Source organism: Pleurodeles waltl, chromosome 9, assembly GCF_031143425.1.
Source record: "Pleurodeles waltl isolate 20211129_DDA chromosome 9, aPleWal1.hap1.20221129, whole genome shotgun sequence".
In the NCBI taxonomy this organism is placed as follows: domain Eukaryota; kingdom Metazoa; phylum Chordata; class Amphibia; order Caudata; family Salamandridae; genus Pleurodeles; species Pleurodeles waltl.
Window position 1 is genome coordinate 975240354 of NC_090448.1, and position 20654 is coordinate 975261007.

Below are 20654 nucleotides of genomic sequence, written 5' to 3' on the forward strand. Positions count from 1 at the left end.
GAGATCGAAATTTTGGGACATCCATTTTGGAGTCGGCCATCATGATCTAAAAGACAATAGGCAGCTATCTCACAGTGACATGCAGACTCAAGCACTGACAATAACAATTACAAAATGCTGTAGTAAAAATAATAAATATTGGTGTGTAGGAGATAAATAATTAAGTGGGTCATTCTGACCCTGGTGGTAAAATCCGCCAGGGCCAACGACCGCGGGAGCACCGCCAACAGGCTGGCGGTGCTCCCTTGGGCATTCTGACCGCGGCGGTACAGCCGCGGTCAGAAACGGAAAACCGGCGGTGTACCACCGGTTTTCCGCTGCCCTGGGGAATCCTCCATGGCGGCACAGCTTGCTGCGCCGCCATGGGGATTCCGACCCCCATACCCCCATCCTGTTCCTGTCGGTTTTGGCCGCCAGGCACAGGATGGCGGTATGGGGTGTCGTGGGGCCCCTGGGGGCCCCTGCAGTGCCCATGCCAATGGCATGGGCACTGCAGGGGCCCCCGTAACAGGGCCCCACCAAGATTTTCAGTGTCTGCCATGCAGACACTGAAAATCGCGACGGGTGCAACTGCACCCGTCGCACCCCTTCCACTCCGCCGGCTCCAATCGGAGCCGGCATCCTCATGGAAGGGTGTTTCCCGCTGGGCTGGCGGGCGGCCTTCTGGCGGTCGCCCGCCAGCCCAGCGGGAAACCCAGAATACCCGCGGCGGTCTTTTGACCGCGCAGCGGTATTCTGGCGGTTCCAGCCAGGCCGGCGGCTTCCGCCGCCGGCCGGGGTCAGAATGACCCGCTAAATGTGTGATGATTGGGTGCATTTTCAAGATTTGAAATACTCCCCAAATATTGCAAAAAGACAGAAGACCATTCAAAAGGCCAATACAATATGGTGATATTACTCTGGGGTAGAGCCAAAGCTCACCATCTGTAAATGTTAAATTATTGCTAAACTTCAGTCTGGCAGACAACTAGACCAGGCTATAGACAGGCCCAAAAATAGACCTGGTTGAGTATTTCATACATGATATGGGACTACATGAAAGCTTCTGTAAGACTGCTTTGTGTTATTTTATACCATTAGGGGCATATAAAATGCACTATCACTAGAGAATCTTGAGCCCTTATATACTTTTTTGCGCAGCATTTGTGTCATTTTTCGACGCAAAAGCGGTGCAAACTTACAAAATGCAATTATATTTTGTAAGTTTGTGCCATTTTTGCCTCAAAAAATGACGCAAATGCAGCGCAAAAAAGGTATGAATATGGACCTTGGTTTTTACAACACCGAACAGCCAATATAATGCAATCTGAAAGTCAGAAGCAGGAATAAAGGCAACAGCCAAGTATTTACAGCTTTCCTAAGATCCAGAACGAGGGACACCATAAGCTGAAGAATGGGAAGAGTGTTCCAAAACCTTGATGCAGCAACAGAAAATACCATGTCCCACACATTGACAGATTTGGTTGATGGAATGCACACAAGTGCCACCTGAGCTTATCTAAGAGCCCTGTTGAGGGAGTGTAAATTGAACTTAGCTGGCATCTACTGGCACAAGATTTTGCGAATGATGACAGGAACTTGGAACTGAACTCTTTTATAAGCGGTAGCCAATGGTGGGATTTCAGTATGCTGGAAATATGATGCCTCTGGTGGACTTGCCACCGGACTGGCTGCAGAATTTTGAATCCGCAGCAGCCATTTTAACACAGACTATCACCCCAATTAAATGCTCTTACTGTTGGCGAGCCAAGAGCATAAAAAGTCATGGACCATGGAAACGTGCAGTTAGGAATTAAGGAATGGTAGGATTTTATGAAGAAAGATGATGTGGAAAAAGCAGGTACTAAAAACTGCATATGCCTGTGACGGCAGGGCCAGCCCAGAATCAGCACCAGGCCTAGGTTTCATACCGCCATGGCTGATTACTTCACATCAGCCCAAGCAGGGACCTCATGCGTTGCCAATGGTAATTCTGTATAGGATGGGTTAAGTTTTAAAAGGTTCCTTGACATGTTTCACTGATCTTTATTATGGGAAAAGCTAATCTACGCAGGTTCCAGCTAGATATGCACTTGCCACACACCAGAAATCAGCTTGGTGTTATCTGCATACTATTTGGCATTAAAATGAACATGTACTGGGTGGCTGCTAAAAAATAAAGTAAATCTCAATAAGCGGCAGTGACAGAATTGAACCTCATATGTCTGGTTTATATGCGAGCAAATCAGTCAGCTCTGTATGTTGCGTGTTAGCTGTGGTCCATGCATGAGAAAAAGGGATAGGCCGTTCATTAACTCAACCTAGCTAATGCCAGACAAGACAGTTGCATTAAGGGGCTTAAGGTAGGTCCACTGCTGGGTGACGTCTGCTTAACTTCTGGTTTCCACATTATTCCTCATCAGCATCTCTAAAGATAAATGAGTATTGTGTAGGACACCTTCCGTGCTGGGCTCATCTCTCCCAGTGACCATGTAAACAAATGTCCTACCCTTAAAGCCACTATTTCAAAGCTTTTGAGAGATATCCAGTTTGGAACACTTGAGGGAGCCAGCTCTGGGAGCTTGAGTTATCCCATTCTGCCCCGAATGGGAAATTATGCGTACATAGAGAAACAGGAAAACAGGGGGCTGGGTGACAAGGTTACCTATCATCTAGAATAACTTAAATCTTCACACTGGCCCTCTATAACAGCCAAACAAACTTGTTTATTGCTAGCATAAATACAAATCACATCAAGTTCAGCCCATCGTTTCTAGATAACATGTTTTTAATAAATTGAATCGTTATCATTAGATGTCCTGATGTACAAACCGCATTTTCCTCCAAAGCATAGCATTCTCTAACCAATCTCTCCTCACAATAACTCTTAATTGCTCAAAACCAAACCAAAGGGTTGGTCGCCAACATCATATCAAACTTTTTATGTTAATATTGGGTCAATATCATCAATAACTCCCTTGCCAAGGAACCTTCCAACACATCCAAAGTACACAATTATTAAAGCCACTAAAAGAAACACCCGGCCCAATAGAGCTAAGAAACAGCAAATCCTTCGCAAACCATCCTTTTACTACAAATGTATTGTTTCCCATATTAGAGCCCCTTCTTGACCTATTGTCGGTTTCAGAGAGCTTACAGGACCAGCAGTTTTAATTAATCAGTCCGGTTGACACTGGCGTTATTACCAGATCTCACACACACTGACACAGGACAATCAACACAGCTACCGAAAAGACTTACGCCCAGAATTACTAAGCCTTTGCGTTGTCCTTGCGTCGCACAAGGTGAAACAATCCTGCCTATAATGCAGGCACCCTTAAACCGTGGTGCAAGGATGCCTGCATTGGCACTAGACTGCACACATTGCATCGGTGCATGGAGAGAGCAGAAATGTGCCATATCTTTGTAAATACGTTTCTGCTCATTCCCTTTCACGCCTACCTGACACAAAGTAAAGCAAGGCAGCACTATGCACTGTGTTGCAGTACTTTGTATTTACTAAACCACACAACGAGACACAAAGTGGCCTTGCATGACTTACTAAATGCCAAAAATGATTGTGTGTTGGGGTTGCACCACCAATTGTGATGCGAACCTGACACAAAATCATAGGAAATCTGGCCCTAAACTTTGTCACAATATTCATAAATAAAGCATTTTGTAAATCACTGACTTGGGCATTAACCAAAATAATACATTTTGGTTTAATTAAAGATGATCACATATATACAGAGCTGTACTGCGAATTACTGAAAAATTGATGATGTAATCAGAATAATTTGAAGTACATTTTCAGTGTACCCTCAGCAATTGGGGGAATTTAAGAAGATACATTTCTTTGAATGCAAAAGCAAATTGTTACCACTAATGTAGGTATAATTTTCTCTGAGAAAATATGTTGCACATTTTTTAAGACAAAGATGGTTGTGCAAATATGTGAGGCTGAGGCCTTCTTTCTGAAGTGCAAAGTCCAAGTTTTGTTTGATTGTGAAAGTAAAAATGATCCAGAAAGGTATTCTGAAAAGTCTCTGTTCTCCACTTTTCCTGCCTTCCTGCTTTTGTGAACATGGTGCAATCTAAGTATCCCACAATAATTTTTTCTAGTATCCTCAACTGTACCCGCCTCACATGTGCTTGCCCAGCACAGGTTAGGAGGCATTTTTCTTATAGTGCTTAGCTAGTAGTCCATGACATAAAACCTTTCCTTACGGGATCACATCCTTTGGCAGCACCGGCCTGGAAACCAAGGTCTGGCAAAAATGTTTTAACTTGTTCCACACTAGAGGAGGAAGCAATTCGAAAGGGCTTAAGGGGAGCATGCATGGGTCATGGGGCCTTCCTGCTCTGGAGCACCCCCTTGGCCTCAAATGACGAGGTGGCAGAACGGCAAGTCTAGCATTGCCTTTTAACAATAGCAGAAAGCTTGAATTTTAAAGTCAAAACGTTTGCTAATCATCCTTTACTCACCTGTACTGACGTAGCTCTCTGTTTTCACCATGTGATTAAAGAAAAATTGAACCCAGACTGACTCCGTTTTCAGGGTGGAAAGAAACAGCAAATGATTTCCAATGTAATTTAGATGTTATGTTGTGTACATTTTAAAACAGGGCCTTGCACTATATCTAGCAAGATAAAGTAACCCCCTAGTGTACAGCTGTGGTTACTGAAGGCTTGCCCTGCCCATTTTATCAGTGTTGTGAAACGCAGCACAGTCCACAAAACAACATGGGAGGGCGACTCATTCTATGGATAAGGGCTTTTATTGAATCCTCTAGTGCACAATACATCAGCATTTATACGACCTCCTCTAAACGTATCTGATGGCTAACATGGGTTGAGCACACCATCATCGCCAAACATTAGAGTAATAATTCTACTTTATTGCTTTGTTCATTAAATAACAGGTAACAATTCATTTTTTGCTTGATACAGATCAGGATATACTGAGGATTGGGATTTAAGCACAGTATGATCTACCATCTTATTTCTACATATATGGATGACATTTAATAGCAATCTATTAATCCTACACGTTTCAAGTTAACTTTTTAAAGCATTAAAATGCATTTTATTTACTACTGTGTTTTGCCATGCCCTGGATGCAAACTTAATTATCTAAAAATCAATAAAACCCTCCGCTCAAAAAGTAATTCATGCCAAAATGGCTTGGCCAAGTTACAATGAATTAGTAATTTGGAGTAATCTTTCCCAGTATCAGTAGACAATCTCATCAGGGTCCCAGGTCCACATAACAAGCAATTCTATTCACTGAATTTTAAAGCTTGCAAGGTTGGGCTCTTGTTTGATGAGACTATGGTCTCGTATTTTAAAGTTATACACTCATCTGGATAGTTAATGAAACTGGAATTCACTCTACTAACATGCTTCTTTACTTGTGTTGTATCATATAAGTAACAAAAGTGGAACCCTGCCTGGTCTCTCAAAGTGGAAAGGAGTAATTAGTTTCCAATGTAATTTAAATGGAAAATGATGTACATTTGCAAACAGGGGCCTGTACTATGCCAAGATGAAGTCATTTGCCCATTGCATATCTTTTGTTATTTAATTTATATCCTATTTAACTTGCTGCAACAGCCTCACATGGCCCAATAATTAGACAATACATGAGGTTGACACATTTTGTGGGTAGTACTCATACATTGCTTCCTTCAGTGCACACATATGTATACTATGTGTCTTATATTATACTTCATACCTGTGCTCCTCTGCAGTAGTAAGATATGTTCTCCCGCGTGTAAGTCTAAATACATATTTGTGGTCTGTCTTCCATTTTCACAACAATGAACAACAAGTGAATGAGACCATCCCTTGCTCCCTGTGGGTCTACAGCCGTCAGATCGGGTCTTTCCTCTACCTGTGGAGCAGCATTGAAACTGCTACGCTTATAGGTGCATACAAAAGTATGTGTGTATCAGTATTTTGTACAGAGCTAGCTAGAGAGCAATGGAGTTCTGCACATTTTATCAGGTACATCAAGGTGGAAATGCACAAATACATTTTACACACATTACATTTTTTTAGGCACCGGGAGATTAACAGCCTGATTTAGATTCTGAAAGCAGGGTTACTTCGTCACAACAGTGACGGACATCTCATCTGCCGAAATCGAAATTCTATTGTTTACTATGGGATTTAGATTTTTGCAGACGGGATGGGATCATTGTGATAGAATAACCCCTCCGATGAAATCGAAATCAGACCTTAAGTGATTTGACCAGAATCACAGGATGATGAGCCTAGGGCTGAAGCCCGGATACAAACCTGGATCCTCAGTCTGGCAGTTCTGACCACATCGCCTCCTGCTTCTTCAGGGAGGACAGTATTACTTACATCTTACAGTTCGACATGCGAGATCTGCTCAGCATTTAACACAATGTTTTTAGAAAATGTAAAACTTAACAGGGCGTTTTGTGCAGTGGCGTAGCGTGGGGAGTGCAGGGGGGGCCGGCCGCACCGGGCGCAACATCTGGGGGGGGGGGGGGGCGCGCTCGCACTCGCGAGTGCTAAAATCCACAGGTTAAGGGGCGCAAATTACTTGCCTTGCCCCGGGTGCTGACAACCCACGCTACGCCACTGGTTTTGAGTTTTCTGAGACTGCTTTGGTGAATACCAATCACTTGCCAATATTATGCACTATTGTTTGGTTCACTTCATCGTTCTCCTGAACTCTTGTGCTATTCTTCCTCTAAAGCTAACATATACAGATTAAACCCACACAATAGCGCTCTCATTTCCCCATCCAAAAGGCTGTAAGGTGCTCGGCTACACACTTGTTCCACATCAGCACTTAAACATAATATTTCAAAATTCTGTGGAATTGAAATTTCGATTTCAGGGTCCAATTTTACTGGGAATTTGCGCTGGGGTTGTGCCACTTTTGTGACGCAGCCCGACGGAAATCCTTTTTGGAAGTTACTAAGCCATGCTGTCAATTTCTGTGGATTTGCATGGTTTACTAAATACAGAGTAACACAACGCAGCGTATAGTGCTGCCATGTTTTACTTTGCATCTTGAAGGCATTACATGAGTGGAGCATGGGCAGTCACATGCATCTACTCATGTGATGCAAACCCAGATTTACAAAGACTTGTAAACCTGAGTTTGCACCAAAATGTGCACCTACTTGACAGAGGTGTATAAAGGAGCAATATCTATTTCTTCTTGTTACTTCCTCTTTCCATGTGTGCTGTATTCTGCAGCACACATAGAAAAAGGCAAATGCCTCTAAGGATTGTTTTTCTGCATAAAGATATCCCCTCCTGCACAAAAACAATACTGCCCATAACACAGACATCCTTGCACTAAGTGCCTGCTTTCCCTTCTTTACGCCTCTTTGTGCCCCCGTTACTCCCTGCACTTTCCCACCTCACTTGCTTCTTAACTGCATCTCACTTGTGCGTCTTCTCCTGCCTCCTCTATTTCCCTATCCCGGCCCTCACACTACCCCCTCCCAGGACCTACTTAATGGTGTCCCCTTTGTGCCTGCGCAGTGGACGCACTCCTGTCATGCCGAAGGCAAACCCATCTGCGCCTGTCCGCGCCTGCACCACGCCCAATGCCAAAGACCCTTGTCCAACGAAATGCCACCCTTACGCAGCCTTCAGCGTGCATGCACTCAACACCAGAATCCGCAACATCATCTGCTTCCACATCTAACCTCGCTCCATGGTAGGACCTTTCTAATGTATTCACTGCCATTTCCCCTGCACCTACATGCACTCCCTACAAGCCACAACTGCCTCAACCTATCTGGCATGCATGCTCCTTAACACCAGATCTCTCAACAAACACACTACCGAGAGCTGGGACACCACTGAGATGCACATCCTGGACAACTTCTTCCTGACAGAGACCTGGCTAAGCCCCTCATTGGCAACCATCACTGCCACAGCTATCCCACTGGGCTACAAGATCTCCCACCTGAACAGACCGAATAAACCAGGAGGATGACTCGCTGTATCCATTAGGATTCCATCCCCTAGGCTACAGACCACCTGGACCACATGCGAACTTCATCAATCTCCTCACAGACTTCATCCCCCCTGTCACTATCAGCTCGAACATTTTCATCTCACTTGATGACCTCAACTTCCTTTTCGATGACCAAAGAGATCCCCACAGGCCTATTAGAGAGCCTCCAGAACCTAGGACTACTCATATCATCAAGAGCCCCTCTCACAATGCAGCATACACTCTCGGCCCCATTTTCATAGCCAGCAACAAGGTCAAGTTCAGCCACCTCCCTCTGAAAACCTGGACAGACCATCTCAATCCTCCACTTTATCATCGATGCACCACAATCTCCTACCTACAACCTCAGGCAGCTGGAACAAGAAAGGACACAGACTGGACCAACACCAATACTGCCCTCTAAGGAAACCTCATCAGCATGCATGCTGACATGAAAGCCTTCAACAACTGGATCACTACCAGCACAGACACCCTAGCCCCTCTGAAGAAAGTCAGACACTCAAAAATCAAAACAATAGCCAGCTAGTACACAGAAGCCTTTAGAAACTCCAAACGGCTCTGCAAACAGATGGGGGAAAAATAGACATTCAGGACACCACCAAAAGAAACACTCAGGAAATACCACACCCAGCTCAATGAGACATAAAAAACAACCCATGTTCGCATACTGGAAAACAGCTCCAAGAGCTGCAAAGAGCTCTTCAACATCATCAAAGAATTCTCCAACCCCTCAGCCACCACCAACTCCATCACCCCTTCGCAAGACCTCTGCAACAACCTCTCCAGTTTCTTCCACAACAAAATCCTCAGCATCTACAGAAATTTTGACCCTTGATGAAAGACACAAGAATTCATCAACAAGCTACCCACTACCACCAAACGGACCACCAGATCACAAACCCCTCACCCCAAAAGAGGAGGCTGAAATCATGAAAACAATCCACTAACGTCTGCCCCCACCATATCTTCAACCCTGTAGGAACTCTGATTAGCTCTCACCTCACCACCATCATCATCAACACCTCCATCCAAAGTGGAACCTTCCAAGACAACTGAAAACACGCAGAAATTCGCTTGCCTGGAAAAATCCACTGCATATTCAAAAGAGCTTAGCAACTACAGAATCATCTCACTTCCAACCTTCTCATCCAAAGTCATGGAGAAAGCTATCAACAAACAACTCTCCTACAATCTTGAACACTACCACCAACTAGACATCTCGCAGTCTGGATTCTGTAACAACCACAGCATGGAAACCGCTCTCCTTATGGCAACTGACGACATCCAGACCATCATAGACAAAGGAGAAAGCGCCGTACTCATACTACGCGATCTCTCCACAGCCTTTGACACCATCTCCCACAACACCCTTATCACAAGACTCCCCAGCTCTATGGTCACGCTCTAAGCTGGCTGGCATGACCAGACCAGCAGTCAGGCTCCCGCCCTCAGGGGCAAAGCTTCAGGGGGGTATTTAGTGCGTTACACCTCCTAATAAATTTATTTTGTGATGAATAGTTGGGTACAGGTGCTTTTAGTAGGGTATGGTGGGATCTGTTGGATTTCACATGGAATTTTTGCATGTACACACTGCCAAAAACACATACACACTCTCTCATCTCTGTTTTGAAATCCCTAAAAAATATTAATTATTTTACAGAATATTGTGTTTCTTTCACTTTGCACTCCTACCGATCTGCATTCCTCTTCCTTTCTACTGCCTCTTAAGCCCCTCTTATGCACCCTGCTTGTTCTATAATGCATTTTAAATGATATGCCAGCATACTTGACGGGAAATCTGAAGCTCAATTCCCACTCAATCATACTGAACAAGCTATGTCTCTGCACGCCCTATACCTCCGAACCAAAGAACCTCATGTGCGGAGTCTCTCAAGGATCATCACTCATCCCTACCCTCTTCAGGATCTAAATGGCACTACTTGTCCACATCATAGGATCCCAGGGAATCAACAATGTAGCCTATGCAGATGACACCCACCTCATCCTCTCCCTCACAGAAAACAACCACACCACCAGGGTCAACTTCAAGACCTGCATGCCCAACATAGTTAACTGGACGAAACAGAACTGCCTAAAGCTCAACACAAAAAAAACTGAAGTCCTGATCTTCGGCAACAAGAGCTTTCTGTGGGACTACTCCTGATGAACAATAGACTTGGCAACCATGCCCATCCCCACTGACCGCACCAAAAAACATCGGTATCATCACAGATGAAAGACTTACAATGGGCAAACAAGTGAACGCAGTGTCATCCTTCTGATTCCACTGGCTCCCCACCGACACCAGAAGCACAGTCACCCAGGCCTTTAGCACCAGCAGACTGGAGTATGGCAACACACTCTATGCCAGCATCATGAAACAACTCTTACAAAGATTACAGACCACCCAGAATGCCCCACCAGACTCATGCTCAAAATCTCCTGCAAACACACACATCACACCCTACCTCAGAGAGCTACCCTGGCTACCAATCCAGAAGCGATGCCAACTCCAACTGCTCACTGATGCATACAAAGCCCTCCACAATGTCAGACCTACCCACCTCAACCACCCCCTCAACTTCCACCAACCCACCAGGCAACTGCACTCAGCCTCACTCCTCCTTGCGCAAATACTCTGCATCTGAAGGAGCAAGTCAGGAGACTCCTATTCCTACTTTGCTGCCAAATCCTGGAATGACCTTCCACACCATATCAGGACCTCCCCATACCCTTCTTGAATTCCGCAAGAAACAGAAGACTACTCCAGAATCTGGATACCCCTTGGGTAACAAGCACACTCTAAAATCCTCATAACATCCTGAGACGCAGAATCAGATTTTGCTTCATTCCGCTTCTGGCACCAGTGTCGCTCACCTTACTGTGTTTGCATACAGCTCTTTTCATGGGGCCTAGTGTGAATCTGTGGCCTTTCCCACTACAGAAATCTTTGAAATGTGCCTATGTGGGGTGCAGGACCAGCTCAGTTGGCTGTGTGTATGCTCAGACACCTGGACTACGCAAGTTTCAGTCCTAGAAGGGGCAACATAACCATCCATCTTTCTGAGGCCTACACAATATATGCCTTTAAGGTAGGAAAATCTGGCACCTAATATTCGAATGCCAAGAAGATGGAGAGAGTGTGCGCTGCACACATAGCTATTTAGACGTTTTCCCATTAGGAATCCAAGAGTTTGACTCTAACGCTGTTGTACATATGTAGATAATGATATTTTTCAGTGGTGCTGACTTAGATGGGAATCAATGGAGTGCTGATCAGTGGGTGAAGACCCGGGGAATGATTCATGATCGTTACAGGTAGTAAACTTTGGAACCCTATTCTGTGTGGGATGGTGATCCTTCCAAAGATGTGTTTTGATCTTATGTCTCAGCTATCTGAATTACAAGAATTACAAAAGGGCTAGAACAGTGCCATATCCTGGATGCATAAATGGAGAAGGCCTTCCTTCAGATTTTTTCTTTCTTGTACCTAATGTTTCCATCTAATGATTCTAAAAATAACAGGGAATTCTGATGACCAGTGCTACTTAGTGACTAGTTCACACAGGGTTAGCTTTCTGGTGTTGCAACCGGTGCGGCCACACCGGGTGCTGACCTGGATGGGGGGTGCTGACCTCAGTGGGTGCTGTGTTTAGCAATAACTTACAAAACTTGCAATTTAAAAGTACCTGATGAAAAGTTCCTTGTGTGTCCAGTATTCAGGAAGCAATTAAAATGTCAAGATAACTCTTGTGATTAATGTTATTGAAAGAGAGAGAGAGAGATCTTGTCCAGTGGCAGTTTTGACTGACCGTAAAGTAGCACAGAGGGTTAATATGCCTGCTGTAAAAAACAGAACTGTATTTTATGTGAATAGCTTTACCTGCACTCTAAAACAAATTAAATGCATGTGTGAGAGAGGGGCTATGGAGAGATAAGCGCACTTTTGCCAGCTGGTAGAGACGGAATCTGAGGAGGTGGTCATGGAGTGGGGAGGGCGCCAAAATAGATTGCTGCACCGGGCTCCACGAGCGCTAAAGCCGGCCCTGGCCGTTCACATCCCAAGCCACCATCCTTGTCACTAACCTACCAGTGGCCGATTTAACTCTTTCCAGGGGAGTAGCAAAGTCAATCTTGGAGTTTGGGTGAGGTCCCAACCACCACTAAGACCATTACAGCAAGTATGTTTACTTGTAGAGGGCAAGCAGTGCCTGATCAGAGAAAGTGGAGGTCACAGGTCCCAATCCTAGCAGAGGTAAGTCTGCCTTCCATTTTTCTGTGGTCATTATGAGAGTTACTAGTGAGTTTGGAAAATATAACATGTTATTCTAACTACAATAGAAAATGTATTGGCATTTGATATATGTGATTATTATTACTCCATTTACATTCCCCCATCAGGGACAGTGGATCCCACGTCTTGAGACCTTAGATCACAGTGTTTCTATAATTTGTTTCAGTTCTCTTTATATACCTGACAGTGCTACTCCAAGTCCCTATTTCTGATCCCACATTTGCAATAATTGCACCTTTGAATGGATTGGTTAAATTATCCTAGGGAATCCACTGTGATACTTTGGGACTGTTTAGCTCTCAGCTTTTGCATCATTGCACCTGACCTTTTTTCCTATATTGGTTAGGTTCTCTTTTGAAACCTAACATTCTCACTCAATGACATTACTTCCTAGCCACCGGAAGCACAGATGGTAGTTAACATCTGTATGTGTTAGTATTGCTCTCTTGAGGGGTCTATTGGAGCTCTTCTGAAGTGTTGGCCTACATCACACTTGCACCATCATGGTATTACTCCCAGCATAGATTACAATCAAAAAGAATATGGAACTCAAGGTACAAAGTGTAGAATGCCATGGTTGTGCCGGTAATTCTCAACTGCAGAAATTTCCATTTGAGAAATGTTGTATTTTAATGGCAATTAGAACATTGTAATGTTGGGAGCTCGATTCAATACAATTGAGTTTGCTGGGGCTTCCAATGGCTGGTATAAGCCTAATAGCCTAAAACAGCCTTCAGCTCTGGCCTTAACACTGGAGTGGGCCTTTAATGGCCGGTATAACCTGCTACGGCGAGTTGTAAGGCTACATTATTTGCAGGTACACCACTGCTTAATGTGCGCTTGTTGTTTCCGGTGCAAGGCATAGGCACTTATTTTTGAGGGCTGGCACTTATTTTTCTCCTTCAAGCATTTAGTGCAGAAAAAGACACATTTAGGAAAGACTGAGGAAGAGAAAAATGAAAAAGTGTCACAATGTGAGAAAGCAGAAAGCTGCTAGAGTGCGCTGAAGAGGCAGGGAATGGCCTTAAATGGATTGAGGAGGCCTGAGATGGCATCATGATTACGCTGCCTCAGTATTCCCTGCTCGCACATTTAATTGCAACAGCTGCGTGTTTCGGGGGAGGACTTTGGGCACCGGCACCTTTTTATTTACAAAAGCTCTGAAGTACACATTACATACCTATTGCTGCACAAAGACACTCGCCGTGGGTCCAGAAACTCAAAACACAGGTCTAGATGACATCGACTGAACCTCCTCGGTTGCAAAGTCCATGGATTGGTCCTCTGAGAGAAAAATCAGTAAGCGCGGTTTTCCTCATATAAATGCAATACATAAGTTAAAAGTTAACATGTGTTTTGAATATATTTGTAGCAAATACAAATGAAAAGGACTTCAGTTTGTTAGCAGCGTCCTTAATTTGATATTTCTCGAGTTCTCGGAAAACTTGGCAGGGGGAGGATTTTGGATGCAAACGCTATCTTACTAGTGTAAGGGAAGGACCTGTGGGTAGAAGGAAGATGTGCCGAGCATTTTCTACAAGGGGTATGCACATACATTGCGTGTACAGTAACTTGCATCTCATTTTACAAGTTATTGTTTTCAGGTGTTTTAGTAGAGTGCAAAAAGATTCAGGACAAGAAACTGCAGAATGCACTGAACCAAAGACTTGGACGTTGGAATGATCATACCTCCAGACAGGAGGATACAACTCCAGCGCCTTGAGACCCTCACAGGGGATTTGCTGTGCTCTATAAATGTTTGATTGAGTTGCTAAAAGAAAGCCTTAGACTGGAACCTGGGCCTCCAAGTGAAAAAGGGTAAACAAGTAAACATAACCCTGGGCACCCATGACAACAGAGCTGAAGGGAGATCTGGGGGATGAGTGACCGAGGATTCCAGTCTTGTAAGGGGCCCAGATGAACCCCACTCAGCAGTGAGCCCCAGTACAAAGTTTAGTTTTCGGTGCAGACGGTGCTGCAACACCCCGATATACACCTTAAGGAGTTCAGGATGAAAATCAGCAACAAGAAGGACTTTTGCATTTAGCTTCAAAATGTGACCTTAACTGCTGGATCTATGTTAACAATAGAATACATAATTTGCCTGGCACCAGGACCGGCTTTAGGACTGTGCGACCTCCTCCTCGGTTTCATTCACTACCACCCGATAAATGTGCCCCTCATCTCTCCATCACTCCCCTTTCACATATACTCATGTGTTTTAAAGCACTTGTTAAGGTTGGCTTTACTAATCCTCTCAGCTATCCACATAAAATATTGGGGCATATTTAAGAGCCCCTAGCACCATTCTAATGCTACATTAGCATCATTTTTTTTAAAATCCTAATGTGGCGTTAGAAGGCCAACAACGCTGTGCCATATTTACAAAGTGGTGCAATGCATGTATTGCGCCACTTTGTATCCCTTTGCGCTACATTATACCTGCACCAGGCATAATGTATGCAAAGGTGGCATGGCGCAAAGAAATCTGACAGATTTCTTTGTGCCATTTTTTTCTGGCATTTTTAACACTGCCACGAGCAGGCCTTAAAAGGAAGCTTCCGCGGGTTACAATGGGCCTCTGGGTTCTTTGTAGGATTAGCATCAACATTTTTTATGGTAATCCTGCAGAGACAATTCTGACGCTAGTCCCCTAACTACTGCCATGTTGTGCTTTTTTTTAAATACACTGCACACATGGTGGCATTGGGGTGGGGGGCGCTAAGGGGTGCACTTGCATCACCAATTTGTTCAAATATGCCCCATAGGGGCATATTTAAGAGCCCCAATTGCCATTCTAACGCTACATTAGTGTCATTTTTTTAGGCTAATGTGGCGTTAGAAGGCCAAAAACGCTGCGCCATATTTACAAAGTGGTGCAATGCATGCATTGCACCACTTTGTAACCCTTTGCACTACATTATGCCTGCGCAGGCATAATGTATGCAAAGGGGCCATCCCCCCATTAGGGGGGCCAAAAAATGGCGCAAAGAAATCTGTCAGATTTCTTTGCGTCATTTTTTCCTGGCACTTTTAATTCCTGCTCAGAGCAGGCATTAAAAGAAGGCTTCAATTGGTTACAATGGGCTTCTGGGTGGTTTGCAGGATTAGCATCAACATTTTTTATGCTAATCCTGCAAAGGGCCTGACTAGCGTAAACAACTGTGACGCTAGTCCCCTAACTACCACCATGGTGTACCGTATTTTAAATATGACGCACACATGGTGGCGTTAGGAGGGCGCTAAGGGGTGCATGAAAACTGGCGCAGTACTGTGTGCAGCGCCAATTTTGCAAATATGCCCCATAGGGGCATATTTAAGAGCCCCAAGTGTCATTCTAACATCATATTAATGTCATTTTTTTGATGCTGTGGCGTTTGAAGGCCAAAAACGCTGCGCCATATTTACAAAGTGGTGCAATGCATGCATTGTACCACTTTGTAACCCTCTGTGCTACATTATGCCTGCGTCAGGCATAATGTATGCAAAGGGGGCATTCCCCCTCTCAGGGGGGCCAAACAAATGGCACAAAGAAATCTGACAGATTTCTTTGAGCCATTTTTTCACGACACTTTTAACGCCTGCTCAGAGCAGGCATTAAAAGGAGGCTTCCATTGGTTACAATGGGCTTCTGGGTGCTTTGCAGGATTAGCGCAAAAATATTTGACGCTAATTCTGCAAAGGGCCGGACTAGCGTAAAAAATTCTTACGCTAGTCCCCTAACTATTGCCATGGTTCAACGTATTATAAATATGACGCACACATTGTGGCATTGCGGGGGTGCTAAGGGGTGCAGCGCCGCTTTTCTTAAGTATGCCTCATAGTTCTGTTTTTTGCAGCAGGCATATTAACCCTCTATGCTACTATATGTGGAGGCAAAGCTGCCGCTATGCAAAATTCCCATCTCTCTCCCAAGCAGGAACATTAATCACAAGAGGTATCTTGACATTTTCATTGTTTCCTGAAAGTGGACGCACTAGGAACGTTTCAGCGGGTGCTTTTAAATCGCACGTTTCGTAAGTTACTGCTAAACAGCACCCCCTGAGGTCAGCGCCCGGTGCAGCCACACCGCTCGCACCGCCCAAAAGCCGGGCCTGCCTGGCACCATAAGAGAGGCAGCGTTAGTAGTACTGCCCAAACCAGGCAAAGACAAAGTGGAAAGGAGCTCATATAGACCCATATCCAGTGCTTAATTTGAGCCGCTGGTTCAGGTGGAGCGCACCAGCACTTATTTTCGCTCATCAGACTTTCACCCAGACCCGGAGAGAGAAAAATACAAAAGGAAAAAAAAAAAAGAGTACGAGAAAAATGGAAAAACAGTGACAAACGGGAGAAAGCAGAGATGAAAAAGGACCTGCAAGAGTGAGATAAAGCAGCAGGTAGTTACTGGTCGCGGATGAAAGATGAGGTGGATTCAAGGCAAAGCAGTCTTGATATTTGCCACCCAGATATTTGTAGCGCTGGTCACAGGCTTCAGAGCAAAACTTAGGGCCCATCACTTATTATTTTACTAAGTAAGCAAGCACTGACTCTATCACTACGGAACCTAGACTACAAGAAAGTTGCCAAAGTGATATCCAGTAGCCTCCTAATGCCATCTAACCTGGTTCACTTGAGTGACAGAAGACTCATCCTGGGTCATAACCCTTCTGTCTCCCTCCCCCCAAACATTAGATGGATTCAGCACCACAACATCCTAAACTCTGCAGTCACGACGCTCGACATGAAAAAAAATGGACTTCTTGGAATGGTCCTACTTAAATATAGTCCTGGAAAAATTTGAATCTGCCCAACGATTTTGACCTTTATTTAGCTGCTGTATTCAAATCACACGGCTAGAGTCAAGATGGGTCAAATTTAGGCAGGCCTGCCCACTTTTTCCTGTCTTTTTCACTTTGACTATGGGACCATTGGTGTGCCACTTCAGGACATTTGGGTTAGAGGTGGGGATAGAAAACTGCAGTGTATGGCCACATGATTTCCCAGTATGAGAAAGACATACAGTCGTCCTTTAGAGACACACCATCTGTGATTGAAGACATAGTGGCACAGATGAATGCATTTCGAGATCTATCTGACCTTAACGCTACCTGGGGTAAAGCTTGCCTGTTCCCGCCCTACGAGCAAGAGCAGGATATGATCCGTCTCCTTTAATATGGAGCGCATGACCTTTAGATGTCTGAGTATCCAAATTTACCATTCAGATGATGACTTGCTAAGGGAAAATGTCTACAAGGCCACGGGAGCCATAAGAATCTTTGTGTAATTCAGGCAAACATTGCTTTTGGCAGTACTGGGCAGAAATACATTGTCCAAAACAGTTATGGTCCTTTGCCTGCTATAGTAATGTGCAAATGTACCTATAGTCATGCCACCTTCTCTGTTTAGAGAATTAGCCACCATACTTCCGACCCTGGTTTGGAAAGGTGGCCGGTGCAGGATAGCATTAAACATGCGAGCCTCCCATTCTCGAAAGTAGGACTTGGTGTACCACAGTACAGATCGTAATATCATGCGGCCCAACTCCAATATGTTACCAAATGGCCCCCTACTCCTCAGCCAATCGAGGCTCAGCTCGTTGCAGCAGAATCCAGCCAGGATACACTGCAGTACTGGATATTCATGAGCTATGAAAAAAGACAAACCACTCCCAAATTGATTATCACCGCCCAACACTGTTGGTGAAGATACTTCAAATTATGTGGAGCAGATAAAACATTTTATTCTTTGGAAATGCCTTTTACTTAATAAACTGGAACACCCCAATGGCTATCAACGCTATATCCTTGTGGGAGAATTATTCCTTGGAAATGGTCGGTGGACTATCCTGCTCCAATGCCCTCTGCAAATGTGAGAATTGAGAATGAACAGTGTGAATTTAGGATACCTCTGGGCCGATCCCTCACACACAGAAGACTGACACACATTCTTGGGACGCTGTTACGCTCCGGAAGCATTGAACTACCAATGACCAAAGTGCTACAGACCCTCCTGACATGAGGTACTCGGTGTGAGAGAGTATCCTCTCTATATAGTCAGTGCGGGGGGGGCAAACTCGGGGAAAGTCATTGACAGAGTTATGCACGCAGCGGGAAGAAACCGTAGGAAGAGAACCTGAATGTAAGGAATACAAGACTAATAACGCAGGTAGTCCACGTTTCTAAAAATAGCTGATTTAAATGGATACAGTTTATCAGTAACAACTATAACAGAGGTGACCCAGGTTTCTACAAATAGCAGATCCAAACTCATACAGTTTATCAGTAACAATCATACCACAGGTGGTCCCAAGTTACTAATGAGCCAGCGTAGCTTGTATAATCTATATTAACATGAAATGTTTATGAACTAATGTATAATAATGCCGCATAGAACCTGTATTAACCTGTTTTGATAAAACGTGCACTTGAAATGTGACCACGTGGATTGGCCGCCAATTTATACGGGGGCTCATGAAAATGACTAATGTTTATGAAATATTGCATTTAAATGTTTTATTATTAATGATTATGGTATTAAAGTTTTTGTTAATAAATCTCGTAGGCCTTAGTTAGCATGAGGCGAGGCCTAGCTGCCTGACTCGCATATTAAATTTATTTTTCTAGCGTGCAGTGTGCTGACTTACTAAAGGACATGAACTCTTGTTTTAAAAAACTAGAAGCTGAATGTAACCATAGTAGATCCGTTCCCATGAAATTCATATTGCTTGTAGAAATGTATTAAGTTAAAATGCAACAGTGTAGACTAATGTTAAATACAAGGTCGACCAAACCGGTACAGACAATGGAGCCATTGACCGAACATGTGCAAAGAATTACAAAAGGATGAAATCATACTGGACATTCTACCTCTGAAGACGTCAATCATATGGACCAATAAACTGCCTGAGAACTAATGTGGGGTAAAAGGTTTAATGACATAATGGGTTTTCTAATTGGCTAAAGATAGTGGGGTGCAACCTTTATCCAACCGGATTTTAGGGGAATGTACATTGGAAAGGGAATAAAAACCCCTGTCACCAGGAAGTGAATTAGAATTATGGATTAGGAGACTAGGAGAGGGGGAGATGTTGATGCTATATTTTATGATCCAGAAACTTTGTCACTTTTATTAGTGACTGGCTGACTTATCTAGAACCATACTTGTCCTCAGATTTGCCCTTTACCTCCTTATGAGGGAAGTGCCCCTTTACCTGGAGCTGAATTACTGATGGCGATTCAACTGATGTCCTGAAGACGAAGACAGAGCTTGTTTGCTGACCAAACTTTGGAGGGTAACTATATGACAATGAAATTGTGATTGTCTGTTTGCTTTCCTTTCTAGGTACCAACTGCTTTTCTTTTGACAGGAGCCATAGTTAGATGTTTTCCAAATTGGTGTTACGAAATTGTTTTGCATGAAGCCCAACATGCCAATGCTAATTAGAGGTTAGGTGAGGGGTTCACTAAAACTGCCGCAAACGGACAAATGACTGAATCTATGCTTTGTTGAACAATGCGCTGATATACTCTGCTAATGTTAGTTTATGTTCACGCCGTGCTATATCCTAATGTTTGTGATTCTTGATTTGATGAAATCTTATCAGAGTTGCCATATTGTGACTATACTATTGTGTTTCCTGATTTTGAGATTAATAAATCTGCTAGTAGTATTGTAACCAATAGGGAATAAATATCACTACATTCATACTAAACTGGTGTGGTTATTCATGACTGCAAGGTCATGGTGGTGTCTTGAGTTTGATTAATGTCTTTCACTAAAGTGAGATGCGTTATTGTGATAAATATTGAAGATATTATTGACGTATTGATTGATATGTTGATTAGCTATCTCGTCCTCAGGTGTCTCTCAACAGGGTCAAAAGATTCATTGGCCTAAAACGAGTCCCAATGTGTAGAAATTTATCATAGAGGGACGCGTTAACAGTTCTGGTAGCAGAGCAACGGTTTAGGCCCTTTGGGGCCCTAGGACAGAGAACTATTGTTTAGATTGTTTTTCTGAGATAATGCAAATTAGAGATATGATGCGTTTCTAAATTCCCCATGACTTTCACGGGATCTCGGAGCCTGCCTAAGTGAGTTGGGAATGTTCTCGGCGTTTTAGTATATGTGGTATAGAACTGCGCTTGCTCAGCTTATGCATTTTGCAGGAGTTTCATGAAGTTGTGTGTGTTTAGGCCAGGTAATGTTGTTTTAGTAGGAGTGGGCGTACTCCGCAGTATGAGGGTAGGGAAGTCGGTGTACTTCATATGAGTGTGACGCTTTGTGCTAAAAAATTATCCACGTGGTTGGTTGGTGATGTACGGACCCGGCGTGGTCTAAGACTCCGGAGTATATTGACAAGTGTAGGAGTCACTTGGGGTTATGC